At 36.7% G+C, this 15,502-nt stretch overlaps 1 pseudogene; it reads left to right on the top strand.

Annotated features, from left to right (window-relative positions):
- The first annotated feature begins 10,266 nt into the window (after window positions 1-10,266).
- On the top strand, window positions 10,267-15,502 carry LOC9268071 (uncharacterized; annotated as a pseudogene).

Here is a 15,502-nt window from a genome sequence, read left to right as displayed (position 1 = left end):
CCCAAGAGTCCACATCGACGGGAAGGTTTGGCACCTCGATGTCGGCTCTTCGCCACCTAGAGCTATAAGTGGTTCCAATGGCTGGGCTGTTCGTCCACTAATGCGGTACGTGAGCTGGGTTCAGAACGTCGTGAGACAGTTCGGTCCATATCCGGTGTGGGCGTTAGAGCATTGAGAGGACCTTTCCCTAGTATGAGAGGACCGGGAAGGACGTACCAGTTATCGTGCCTACGGTAAACTGGGTAGCCAAGTGCGGAGAGGATAACTGCTGAAAGCATATAAGTAGTAAGCCCACAAGCATCACTTTCCACAAATAGTACCCAGCGTGTGTCCTAGCTGGGAAATCTAGAGAGAGCTATTCTAGATAGAGGGCTCTGGGGTACGAGTTGTAAAGAACTAGTTCTGGTAGTTCAGCTCACCCGAGGCAACTAAACTAAAGGTCTAGCTGGGGTCTCTATCTTCGGGTTCAGGACGCATAGACGGAGCGAGTCCGCTTCGATAGCGTGGGATGGCATAAGGAGATTGAGTCTCGAGGAGGAGGCAAAAAACTGCAACGGACGAAATCTTCTACCTTTACCATACTCCCTCCATTCCAAATTGATCTATATATAGCTTTTTGAGGTTATTCCTAAATGATCTACATATTTGTGTTCATTCATTAAGTCTATTCGTTATTTGTGCATTAGAGTAAATGGACATTGATGCATGCATCCATGCACACAAGTATTTATAACCCACATACAATATCTTGATTTGCTATTGGCTAGAAAATAGTGGGGATGGTGCATGCATTAAGTTTGTTGCTAGAGTAAATGTAGTATAAGAGAGTTATTAGCTTTTTTTGGTCTTAGTGTACCTATGAAATATGTAGATCAATTTGGAATGGAGGGAGTACGACCTAAGGCAGGGGAGGGATCAGTACCTCCGTCTTCTCTGACCATAGTTTGTTTGGAGGGGAGAGCTCCGTCAGTGTGAAGCTTCTTTAGGCTGGCCGCGTCGGAAGAGGACTTGCCGAGGTCCGCCATTGGAAGAAGATCGTCGGAGGAAGACGAGGAAGGTTAGGGCTTTCTGGGGAGACGAAGGATTCGAGGCTGCTGGAAGGTTGGGGAATTTTTTGGCAAACGGACTCGAAATGTATCCCAAAATCCCTTTAAATTGGCGCACTATCTGACGGTTCGTATTCTAAGGAAGGAGAGAGATTGTCGCCGAAAATTCAAGGAGCCTGTTAAGGGCGGTTGTTCAGACTTCAATTTAAATTCATATTCGAACTGTTGGACTCCCTCTAGCGTTGTCGATAACTTCCTGTCTCTACAGTTTTGAACCGAGATCGACCAAGTAAGTACGACAAGCTGCTGACAGGAGAAGTCACGGGCGACAACGTGAATTCATTTAAGTTGAAGTTGGGGGCTCCTGTCAGGGTTACGGGTAAGGCATACCTCCTATCCTACGACTTATGGAATGTACCGATATGGTATACCTTCACATATACGGATTGTTTCCGTATACGTTGTCGGAATCTATTGCAAATTACGGAAATATCTCTACGAGATTAGTGATTTCCAAAGTCCTACTCGGAAGGGATAGAGATTCTGTTATACCATACCAGATCCAATGTCTCCGAGTCTTACTTGGGCATTAAGATGATCCACGGTATAAAAGGGACCCCCAGAGAGGGGTGCAGGGCATCGAATTTCATCGCCTACACACCCACCATAGTTCACGGAGCCGGAGTACGCGGAGCCAAGTAACTGGGAGATCTCGTCGAGTACATCGACTACGATCTCACCGGTATCGTCCGTTTCATTTACTTCTTTTGTAATATGTGGTTCCTCATCATCAATCTTATATAAACTGGACTAGGGCTATTACCAAATAAGGGGCCTGAACCAGTATAATCCTTGTCTTTTTGTCTGCTTGTTGTCGTATTACGTAGATCCTTGTTCCAATGTACCCCAATACCCAAATCATCTGGTCCACGAGTACCACTCGTCGACAATTACCGATTGTTTTTTTCTTTTATTTTTGTTTTTCATGTAGAATGAGAAAAGAAGATAAAACCGTTGATGGATTATAATAAAATTGATGGAATAACTAATGAGAATTAATCATGTATAAGATGTAATAGTTACTTCCTAATAACATGAAGTTACTTTCTAACATGTAATAAATGACTTTTAAATTAATAAAATATTTGAATATATTCAATATAGATCTCGTTGTCACATATTTTGAGTGGAGTACAACGATGCAAATAGATCTTAAAAATAATATATGATTTAAAAGATATAAGTTATTAAAGAGATTAAAAAAGATACATACTATTGCATTTTTCAAGTTGAAAGGAGACACTAGATGGAGTGTAGCTGTGTAGTCACGTCCAATGAAAAAAGACATGCATTAAAGTTACTTTCTTTTTTTACAAGTTACTTCTATAATATATTATAAAAAGTAAAAATTTACTTTTATATGTCTAAGAAATAATTTAGTGAAATCTAAAAGTAATTTAGATATATTATAAAAATAATTTACAATTTTTTCATCAAAATATAATCATGTGAGATCTTGTTATAAAGATTTAATTGTTACGAACACAACGGTGTAATCAGATCGTAGATCGGATGAGTAGTTTAAAAGAAAACTTTATTTGAAGTATTGGTGGATAGGATATCTCATAAATGGAGTGGTAGCTAGTTAGCTGTGTAGTCACGTCCCACTATTAAATATATATATATATAATTCTTCACCGAATTTGAGCGATTTATTTATTTTCCAACGGAGGGATTAGGTTAGACACATGAATATGCACAGTAGTAGGATACTGGAGTATCTTTGAATTATTGCATAGGCACATAGCCATGAATCGGTTTTAACTTTTAATTAGGCCGCGTAGCCCGTAGATGTTGCGGTGTTGCCCTTATGCGCTACGTACGTCTCTGTACTTTCCTTTATCTTAAAGTATAAAGTATAAGTGATTTTAGTTGGATGTGATGTCCTAATACCGCAAATATAGATAAAGAGCATATTTAAAATATTCATAGTATTAAGATCACAAAAATCTAATTTAATTTGAGAAGCTTCTCGGTTTAGGCTTAATTACTAGCGACACTCATATATGAGAGAAATACATACATACATACATACACACACATATATATACATACATACATATATATACATATATATATATATATATATATATATATATATATATATATATATATATATATATATATATATATATATATATATATATATATATATATATATATATATATATATTAAATTTGTTCGGTGCTCCATGGTGCCCGGGCACCATTGTTGAAATTGAGTATATACCTAATTCAAATGAGTATGAAACTTTTTCAATTACTTAGGTATTAACATTAACTACTTTACTAACTAGTTCAAAACAAGTTTGTACTGAATTTGAACTTGTTTTTGTTAGATTTTGATTCTAGGTATATAGCATCCATACATATAATTAGTTAGGTATGTAATCATGGATTGTGAAATAAAGTTAAATTTGAGTTGTTTGTTGATAGGTATAGGTATGAATCGAATTATTATAACTAGGTATATACTCATAATTTGAAAATTTTGAAAAATTTGAGTGATTTTGTGCATTACATACCATGGTGCCCCATATGAGTGTCCTATATATATATATATATATATATATATATATATATATATATATATATATATATATATATATATATATATATATATATATATATATATATATATATATATATATATATATATATATATATATATATATATTGCTATTAGACATGCATGCCTTTTTTTTATTTTTATAAAATTTTCTCTTAAATTACTTATCTGACCAATAATCCGATTACACCATTGAGTTTGTTGTAATTAAATATTTATAACAAGATTTTACATGATTATATTATGATGAAAATTATTTAGGTTTGTAAATTACTTTTATCATATATATATATATATATATATATATATATATATATATATATATATATATATATATATATATATATATATATATATATATATATATATATATATATATATATATATATATATATATATATATATATATATATATATATATATATATATATATATATATATATATATATATATATATATATAATTTACTTTTAGATTTGATTAAGTTACTTCTTATACATTAATAATGCTCTAAGTTGATTATTTTAATTATTGGTTTTAGTCAATTCTATAATTTGTAGACTTTAAATGTAATTTTTATATAGACCATATTTTTCTCTCTACAATAAATTTAGTTCTAATGTTGTAATAACTTACTTTTATTTTTGTGCTAAGTTACTTCTAAATTACTTTCAGATTTTATCGAATTTAATTTCATAAATGCACTTATTTAAAAAACTTCTCTACGTTTTGTTTGTGAATTAATTTACTCTACATAGTTATTTCAACTCAGTCATATGTAATTATTTCTAATGCTATACATAGAGAGTTACTTGTATTACATAGCTAAGTTATTTCTACCATTTAAATAAATTAATAAAATGTTTGAATATATTCAACATAGATATTGCTTTGTCACATTTTGTATGTAGAGTACAATGGTGTAAATAGATTTTATATGTGATTTCAAAGACATACCCCCTCTGTCCCGAAAAAGCTAACCTAGATTTGGATGGGACATACTCCCTCTGTCCCAAAAAAAGATAAATCCTCGGTTTCCGTGTCCAACGTTTGACTGTTCGTCTTATATGAAATTTTTTTATAATTAGTATTTTCATTGTTGTTAGATGATAAAACATGATTAATATTTTATGCGTGACTTATCTTTTTAATTTTTTTCATAATTTTTTTAAATAAGACGGACGATCAAACATTGGATACGGAAACTCAGATTTTGTCTTTTTTTTTTTTGACAGAGGGAGTAATATATTATGTCCCGTTTAAGTCCTAGGTTAGCTTTTTCTTGGACGGAGGAAGTAAGTCATTAAAAATGTTAAAAAAATGATATGCACCGTAGGCTAAAGAGGGATCCTAAAATTTCTTTTATTTTGAGATGGAGAGTTTACTATTGTGCCTTTCCAAAAATAACAAAATAATCCATTGCTTGAACGAAAAATCAAAATGAAGTTGCATTTTATGCGCGTGGGCGAGCTTCTTCGTGTGATTCACGCCGTGCCAGAGGTAAAGTGACTTTATGCGCGTGGGCAAGCAGCAGCAGAAGCAGCCTACTAGTAGTACGCACGTAGTAGGCGCAGAATGCTAGTCTGTAGAGTATGCCAACCACAGGAGTAAAATTAAAGGTGCCTTTCAACTCCTACTCCTACACACTTGTCGTTTGCCAACTCGTATGCAACGCAACGCATACTCCACGACTCACGAGAGTACTATAGTAGTAGTAGTAGTCTACGCATAGGATTATAATTCCTACTCCTGCAGAGGTCGAGTATCCTGCAGACGAACAGAAAGATTGTGGTCGTGTTGCCCAACAATGCATTTTGAAGCTTTATTGGTGGTCTGTTCTTTGGTACACCCTCCGTAAAGGAAAAAAAATAACTTTTAGTGATAAATATGTTAGATAAAGATGGGGAGGATTAACACGATCAATTAGGCCTCCAGTTTAGTGTAATTGCCTCAAAATATCGATGGCATCTAGGGATTATCAATTCCAGCTTTTTGAGTGCCTAACTAATCTGTCATTAACACATATGAGTTATTGTAATACTTATAGCTAATTATAGACTAATTAGACTTAAAAGATTTGTCTTGTGATTTTTATTATAACTGTACAACTAGTTTTTTTATCTATATTTAATCTTTCATATATGTGTAAAGAAATTTGATGTGATGTTTTTAAAAAAGAATAGTTACTATTATTACTCACGAGTTACTTCCTCTTTTTTTTTCTACGGTCAGTGCTTTACCGATCTGACACGCGTGCACTCCCAGCCAACAACAGGAGTAAAATTAAAGGTGCCTTTCAACTCCTGTACACACTTGTCGTTTGCCAACTCGTATGCAACAAAGCGCAACGCAACGCATACTCCACGACTCACGAGAGGAGTAGACTACAGTAGTACGTACGTACTAACTTTATATGTCCCAAAATAAATCAACTTCTAGAGTTGGTCTTGTTTAGATTTTAACTTTTTTTTAAATTTCTATCTTTTCCGTCACGTCGAATTTTTCTATACACATAAACTTTTAACTTTTCCATCACATCGTTGCAATTTCTTGAAACTTCCAACTTTTTTCGGGAACTGCAAACACCCTCACTTCACAGTAAAAAAATTCAGCCACAAGCACGAACGTGCAGCTCTACAAGTACTACTAGTATTTTGTACTCCCTCTGTCCCAAAAAAAGACAAACTCTGGTTTCCATACCCAACGTTTGACCGTCCGTCTTATTTGAATCTATTCCCCGTCTCTCTCGTGTGAATCGCAGCAGCGAGGTGGAGCGCAACGGGGGCCGAAGGGTTTCGCCGCCGGCCGCCACCCTCCGGCCGGCTGGCCGCCTCCCGTCCAGTCCCACTCGCCGCCGCCCCTACTGGTCTCCGCTCGACGCTGCCCCACCCGACGCCACCGTCACTCATCCCGGCAGACGCCGACCCACCCACCGCCGCCGCCGCCGCCCTTGCTGGTCCTCACCAGCCGCTGCCGCCACCGCTCGTCCCGGCCAACGCCGACCCCTGCTCATCCCCGCCAACGCCGTACCCTACTCGTCCCCAGCCGCCGCCGCCGCCGCGTGATGACGAAGTGAGGTGGTCGACGGCGACGATGTCACCGCTGCCTCCTCCTCCCGGCGCCGCCACCCCTTCGCCCATCGTCCTCCCCACCGCCGTCGTTCCTCCCTGTCGCGCGTCCTCCTCGCCGAACCGCCGCTCCTCCCCGCCGCGCGTCCTCCTCCTCGCCGAATCGCCACCGCCGTTCCTCCTTGCCGAGCCACCTCCCCGCCGCCGAAGCTGTCGATGGCCATGGCCATCTCCATCTCTCCCTCTTTTTTTTCAACGTGTATGACACGTAGGGCCTGTTTATCAGCGGAACTAGTTATTTCAAAAGCCACAGCTGTTGAACCAAACGAGCTTTTTCAAAAGCCATAGCCCATATTCCATAGTTACTTTTAAAAAAACCACCACCCACAGCTACTTTTTTAAAAGCCACAGCTCAACCAAACACACCCTAAAATTTTGAGGTCATTATTCGATTCACCCTGGTCGCCCGCACACACAATAAATTAACTCTCTAATATATGATCATTTAATTTCTAACATCCACAAACTCAACCCTCTCTCCCTTTCTTTCTTTGCAGAGAACACCATCGGTCAACTTGCACGTGATCTGTAACGGGAATCCTCCCGATCGGTCGACAAGGGGGGAGGGAGCAAAATCGGTCGCCACCCCCCCCCCCCCCCGCCCCCCGCGCACGTGCCCACTAGGCCCACCACATGTCCCTGCCCCCACTTGCCACGTGTCTCCACCACATACTCTGTTGCAACAAATCACCCACATATTTTGGAAACTCTCTATTAAGGAAAATCATTTTATTTTTTGTTTTACCAAAAATGTTTCACCTAGTGTACTCACAATGTGTCACTATGGGCCTGTTTGGTATAGCTCCAACTCCTAAATTTAGCTCCAAGAGTTGGGTCTGGAGTGGAGTTGTGGAGTTGCCTAAACCTAGCTACACAACTCTAGTTCATTTTGTGAGAGCGCTCCACTCAGCTCCACTCCCAGTTTTACTGGAGCTGAAACTGTTTGGCTGAGCTCTAGCTTTAGGAGGGGTAGAGCTGGAGCTAGAGCTGTGCCAAACAGGCCCTATGTATAGATCTAATGTTGCAATGAATTGAAACATTCTTTTGCAACAAATCACCCACATATTATGGAAACACTCTATCAAGGAAATTCGTTTCATTTTTTGTTCCACCAAAAATGTTTCACCTAGTGTACTTATAATGTTTCACTATGTATAGATCAAATGTTGCAGTGACTGAAACGTTCTTTCGCTATTTGCTGAAACATTGTTTTTATATAAGGTGAAACAACGCCCGATTTAAACGATTGAAACATTTTCGATCTACTTAGTGAAACAATTCCCATATATTTGGTGGAATAAAGTGCAACATTTAAAAATAATTCAATAATAAGCTAAAAAAATTTTCGTCGGAATATATCCATGTGTGGTTTTGTTTTAAAGATTTAATTGTAACGAATTTAATGGTGCAATCGGATCATAATTTAGATAAATAATTTAAGACAAAAATTAGTTTAAAGTGATTTTGCACGCATGCATCATGCTGACGTCAGCATGACGTGGGCACCCGATTTTCCTATCCCGAGATCGGGCGCCTGATTCTGAGTTGTGCCCGATCTGTAAAGTGTAGTCGTTTTGACTGTAAACTCTATAGTATAATACTCCCTCCTTCCAAAAATCTGAGATCTAGTATTTCTTTTTCATTAAAACCAAGAAGCAATTAACTCGCTCACTATGTAGCAAAGCCAATAAACATGCAACCAACAAGTACTAAAATGGCTTCTTGGTTTCCGATCAACAATTAAATTTAACACATAGGGACTACACATAGGACTTAGATTTTTAGAAAAACCATAGAATGAAATATGTCTCAGATTTTTGGAAGAAGGGATCAGATTTTTGGAAGAAGGGAGTAGTTGGTTATAGCGTTTCGAAGTAACTAAAGGCCAAAATAAATTATACTCTCATAATATAACAACTTTTAGCATTTCAAAAATATAACAACTTCTCCACCAACATTCTTTTCTCAACCAATCAGAATCCTTCACCATTCAATTTTTTCCACCTACATCTACTTCTAAACCAATCACAACATTTCCCTATTTAATTCTACTACTTTCTTAATACCCTTATTTAACCCTAAAAATGCTTATATTCTGGGACGGGAGTAGTATATATTATCTGCAAAAATAGTTACATATATGATTCGACCTTCAAATCCGCACTTCATCACCGCGGCCTTTAGGGCTATCAAGAGCCATGATAAATATATGGCCGGGCATGTACGAAGAAGTTTTTTTTTAACGAACCGCACTAGATAGTGCGAGGTTTCATATTGATATAGCAGAAAAAATTACAAGACCATAAACTTGGGAGGTTATAATCAGAAAAAGAGAAAAACAACTAGACCACACGCCTACGACGAAAAGAACTCCCTGAGAACAAACGGGAGTACAACGATCCGGCTACTGGGTTGGAGAGGGAGAGGAAGGATCCACGAGAACGCTCCCAGGAGGATCCAATGGGGCTAAAATTTTCCAGTCCCTGTCACATCGGATGTTTGGATGCTAATTTAGAGTATTAAATATAGATTAATTACAAAACACATTCCATAACCTTGAACTAATTCGCGAGACGAATCTATTGAGCCTAATTAATCCATGATTAGCTTATGTGATTAATTAGGCTTAAAAAATTCATCTCGTGAATTATCTCTTATTTATACAATTAGTTTTATTATTAATCTATATTTAATACTCTAAATTAATATCTAAACATCCGATGTGAATGTTTGATCCATGGAGTAAACTCTCGTATATGCGCACAGGCGTATAATACGAGCTACTACGTACTACATATGACATGAGTAGGACGTAGCTACTAGCTAGCCAGTAAAGTCTGTAGGTTTAGATAGACGTATGACGTATCTCGTATATACGCATCTGGACGCTACAGTAGGCCGGACTGATCACTAGCACGCTACAGGGTATAGTATTCATTTTTCATCTGACTTTAATAACTCCACTTCTTTACAGTAAAAATCATACGGTATTATTTTTCTTCGATCTGAGACGACATTACAGTATGTAGTAGTACTAACTATACTCCGCTTGCAGCTCTCACTTACAATTCAGCCGATTAGCATTGAGTCTAATAATAACTAAACTTTTAAACGCAAATTAAGTGCATATATGCAGTACTCCCTCAGTTCTAAAATATAAACATTTTTAGACTCTGACACGGTCTCCAAAATACTAGTTTGACCAACAATATATATAGAAATAAGATGCTTTAAATAAAAGAAGTTTCATATTATGATAGTTTGTTTAATGATAAATCTAGTAACATTACTTTTACATTGTTAGTCTTTTTTTTGCTATTAATATTTAAAATTAAAAATATTTAACTTGTTACTATGCTAAAAATATTTATATTTTAGAACAGGAGAGTAGATCCTATCCGTACGTTTCTCTTCACCTCCAGCTCCCCGGCCGGTCGGCCTCTCTTGTGCTCCTATATATTTATGTCTCTCTCAGCTAGCGTCGTCTCGCCAAGCTCGAGACAGTGGCTCTCCGGTTGGTTTGCATTGGCTATTGGGTAGGCTAGCCCGTTCGCGCAGGCAGGGAAGGTAATTAAGCAAGAAATTAATATATATTTCATGTCATTACTTTGATATATTCGACTGATCAGTACTCGATCTCTCTCACTATGTCTGATCTAGATCTACGAATACCTCTCATCGATCTCTCCATTTCTTTCTTTGCAGAGATCAGCTAGCTAGGCAGCCGTGGTGATCTACTGGCCGGTGAGCGCGCGGGGAAGTGAAGTGAAGGAGTGTTGACCATGGCTGACGAGTAAGTGAACAAGAAACTTCTTCTGATTCCCTTGCTATACATTTCCTAAGCTGTTAGATGTGTTTTTTTTTTCTTTTCTTTAATTCGACGTCAAATGCTGTGGTCAAGTTTTGCGAGCTTTAGTTTGGTGGGATTATTGAGCTTGGTTTCCGTACGCCAATAATGTTTTAGATCTCTCAAAAACACAACTCATGCATGTGCTCACTGCTGTTATATATATTATTTTTTGTGTGGTTTTTTTAACTAAATTAAAAAAAATTAAGACAACATTCATGGAAATTATATATGGTTTTGCTGGAGTGCTTTGGTGATTGTGCAAGCGATCGAGGCAGTTGCACTAAACGGAAAACCATGTTTTTTTGGGGGGGGGGGGGGGGGGGCGGAACAAACATGTTTCAACAAGCACATACTCCTTGTTGGGAATGCGAAACATAGAACCATCGGATATGAAAACCCAAAAGGAACGTCAAGACTCATTCTGTGGCTTGAACTCTTTTGCTTTCAGATAGTACTTCACTATTAGCCTTGATAGGCCCAACAAAACTGGACATCTTTGTTCAGGGCACTCAGGTAAGCTCGCACACTGGAAACAACAATATCCAGTGCGGCACCTCTCCCACTGAGGTCAATAGGCAAAGAAATTATTAGTTGATGAGAAAAATTAAATTGATAATAACAATAATAGATGTTGGAAACATCATAGAAGGAAGGTGCCCAGTGAAAAAAGTATATAAAGGACTATAACCTGAATTCCCGGCTGAAGGAGTGACCAGTCAAAGCATGTTTCGAGTCGCTGACATCTCCAGTGACAACCACTCTAGTACGTAGTAGTTGCAATTGCATCAATGCCTTCTGTTACCGATGTCATGCTATGGAGTATTCTCGAAGAACAGTTGGGATCTGTGAATTGCAAATGATTCTTAGATGTTTCAAAATTTCTCTAGTTTTACTAAAATGAATGCAGATAGTTTACAAATCATGCCAGTAGATGTAGGTAATTTCTCTGTTAACATCAAAATAGTGCACTCATTTTGTTGAAAGCATGCTCATAAGTCGTAACACATCACATGCTAATCCTTATTAAGTACGGAATCTCCTATTCTTGTGATTCTTGTATATTTATCATGGAGGCAACATGCTGCAAGTTATGTTACCAGATGCAGGATGTTTTATTCTTACATATTGAAAAAAACACATCCATATTCCATCCCATTAAACTGGTATACCAGTGCAAGAACCATCAAGAATACTGCAACTGTCACCTGTGCTTAATAACTAGCTTGTGCGAGATTCTTTTTTTCTTTTAAAAAAATGGTTCTTTAAAAAAATGTTTATGTGATTGCAGGACCATCACTCTACAACAATATGTGAATGCAGCACGACAAACCTTTTTGACAGTGGCTCTTCTCCCTGATCAAAACCATTCCCTAGAGATCACACCTGAAGGGTGCCTATTTCTGTTAACTTGGACCAAGTGCTTCACGGAAGCCTTCTCGAAAGGCAAGAGTTGGAATGGGGATTTCACATTGGCAGATTTTAAGGTTTGCCGTGGTCATGTTCAAAAACATAAAAAGCCAAAAAAATTTGGTGATGAGGGAATGAAAAATGATATGGAAAAATTTGTTGAAGAAATAGAGCTTGTCTTTAGAAGCCGGGATAGTCGACTGCGTTTCACATATCCACCTTACTTCAGTAATTTTACATTCCGTCTTAGAAACCTCGAGATAATTCAAAAATGTCTTATCTAACCAGTACAAACTACTTCTTGAGACACATATGTGCTTTATGCCATCATATGAGAGAGGTTGCTTCATTATCGGTCTGTATAGAAACTATCAGGGTGGTGATCAAAATGACAAGTGGGAAACTGCGATAAAAACTGCTGTTTGCGCAAGTGGTTGGAAAACCAAAGTGTCCAATGTGGTATTTTTTAAGGACATCGTTACAAAAGCTGAAGAAGATGGAAGGACTTATGGGAAAACAAATTTTGAAGCTTTTAGATTCTCTAGAGACGTAATGACGCATGGTGCAGATCAAGACTATCGATTTGAGGCAAGTTATATAAAGTACTTTTGATTTAATGTTTTACGTGTACTTTGACTTTTTGAATTAACCAATGGATCGGAGTATCTCATTAAGTAATCATGCATGGTCCAATCTAGTATTTGATTATTTCATTCTTATGAAATGTTGTGCACCATCTTTTGAAGGATACATTGTATAGTTACAAAACAAATCTTAATATTAGACAATAATAATTAAGGGACTTGATCGAATTCGACAAATCAAATAGTTTGGGTTTATTATTTATTATTTGAATTTGTTTGCTTCTTTTTTTTCTTTTTTTCCTTTTTGCAGACAAACAATGAGGAAGAAAAGTTTCCGGATGACAGTGGGATTGAATTAATGATACCTTATCACCTAGGAGATTTTATTGCACGGATTGTTGCAAAAGTAATCCTGGATGGAATTGACATCACCGATGAGTATGATTTAAATTTAGCATCTTAATTTATTTAGCCAATAATTGTAAGAGTTGAAAGTCTTTGACATGTTGTAACTTGTATAGGTTGTTCTCGGCTAGGGTAAAGTGTGTCTAATCCCATCTGCAGCCCTTGAGGACAGGTATATATGCTCTATATATACTCTTTTGCAGCACATATTTGCTAGGTGCGTTTGAAAGTTATCCAATATTATTTTTGTAGTAGCAAAATCGTTATTTTTGGATAAATCTTGGCCATGTTATTATACTGGAGAGATGCATATTAATTTTCTCGTATATGTACAACTAGAGAGATTTTGGAGGACCACAATTTCAATTAATTAGCCTGGTCAACCACCGCGTAAAACACAACATATTAATATGTTTTATCATATATGATGAACACAGTTTCCTTTTTTTTGGTAGTTTTGGAATTAAGGCTCATCATGAGCTTCAGGGTACAAACTTTTGTTGACTATCTCAGCAACTTTGTTAATGAATTAATATAGTGATGATGATAATTGCTAATTACAAAAGATTCAATGATCTGAAGACCATTTGTAGCTAGTCTGCCATACTGTAGTGTGTTTGGTGGTGCGCCGAAAAAGAGGCAGCAGATCACCTCGTACGTCTGACCTTGAGTTGAGCGTGTTCACTGGTCTAGTAATTAATTATTCTCACCTGTCTAGGAGTATTCATCTACTAGTATTTCATTATCCAAAGAAAGAAGGGTATAGTCGAAGATATAAGTATTTCATTATATATTCATGTGAGTTCTTTAATAATTTCTTAGTGTAGCACAACTGCACAAGCTATTTGTTGAAGATACAAGTATAACTTGCCATATCTGAAGTAATTATTAATTCTCTACCATAAAACAACTTAGCACGCCGTACATAACATATATATACATATATATATATATACATATATATACATATATATATACATATATATATATATACATATATATACATATATATATACATATATCTACATATATATATACATATATATACATATATATATACATATATATATATATATATATATATATATATATATATATATGCATGTCTGCCTTCTCAAGTAGTATAAGCGAACAGCGCTCTCGAGAAAATCTATATATCCTCTATGCGCCGAGAATGGTACTTGTATATATACTATATAGAAGTGGATTTTCATTCCTAGGCTTTGTTCAACTAATCTCTTTCTCACAAGGGATTATGGTGTAAAGTTAATTCCCCTCAATCCCTTTTTTTATTATTATTGTTCGTTTAAAATCCATATGAGAAAGAGATTAGAGGGGATTGAGGGGATTAATTTCATGTCACAATAGGTATGGAATTAATTAATCCCTCCAAATTTCTCTCTGTCTACTTGGGTGGAGGATATTAAACAGACAAGCCATTCTTAAGGGGAAATCCACTTATTTTATGCATGTCTCGCTCAAAAATTCATTATTTTTTTTAAAAAATGATAAGCTCGATCAATATGCATGTAAATTCAAAACAAACCTATACTAGTAGAGACAAAAACAACAAATTGGATACTTGAAAGACACTCGGACTAGCTTGTAGTGGAACTTCGTTTGCCAGATCTGAGAAGCTAGCTGACTCCCTTGTTGGTTGATTAATGATGAATTTGATTGTCAAGGGCTAATAGAGAACGTGATTATTTGGGGTTATTTAGTCTAGGAGATCATGTAGGCCCAATGGGACCATGATACATATGAAGCAGTTAATGCGAATGTGGAACTAATAACCTAGCTAGCTATCCAATGATTCAGAGACAGTAGTGTACATGTACCTGAAAGTTAAAATGTTTTCTTTGGTTGATCTACAACAATGCCATCCTAACTATAGATAGATAATCTTGTACGTTCAAGAAATTAATTGGCATAGTGATTAAAATATCATATATACTTTTCTTTTGATGAGCTCGTTTTGGTCTTGCAATATGAAGTATGTGATATATCTGTTAACTTTTTTTTTTTGACAGGAAGGCCGGACGACTGGTGGTGTTGCTGCTTAACTCCAGTGGCCGGCCTCTCCTAAGATAACCAAGTACCATGTCGTAGCATGATCAGAAGCTAGCAAGACACCTCGCTCCTTAATGCCTGGTGCTAATAATTAATTAAATTCGAGTAGCTTTTTTTAATGCCATTGCACTATCTGTAAGACTAAGTACTCTTAAGCCCGTACGTACTCTGTGAGATGATCTGCAGTTAATTGCTTTTATCGTGTTGTCGTGTGTCGTGACTAGCTAAACCTAGCTTGCTAGTATGTAGTACCGTAATTCCACTTGTCTTGTAAGACTATTATTTTCGGTAATTTCGCTTGTCTTGTAAGACTATTTATTTTCAGTAATTCCTTAATGAAAAAATGGAGCTGGGAGTGTTTCCCAGTTCCACAAAAAAAAAAT

This window comes from Oryza sativa, chromosome 12, assembly GCF_034140825.1.
Source record: "Oryza sativa Japonica Group chromosome 12, ASM3414082v1".
NCBI lineage: Eukaryota > Viridiplantae > Streptophyta > Magnoliopsida > Poales > Poaceae > Oryza > Oryza sativa.
Note: the sequence above shows the minus strand (reverse complement) of the source record. Positions and strands in the feature narration are given on the sequence as shown.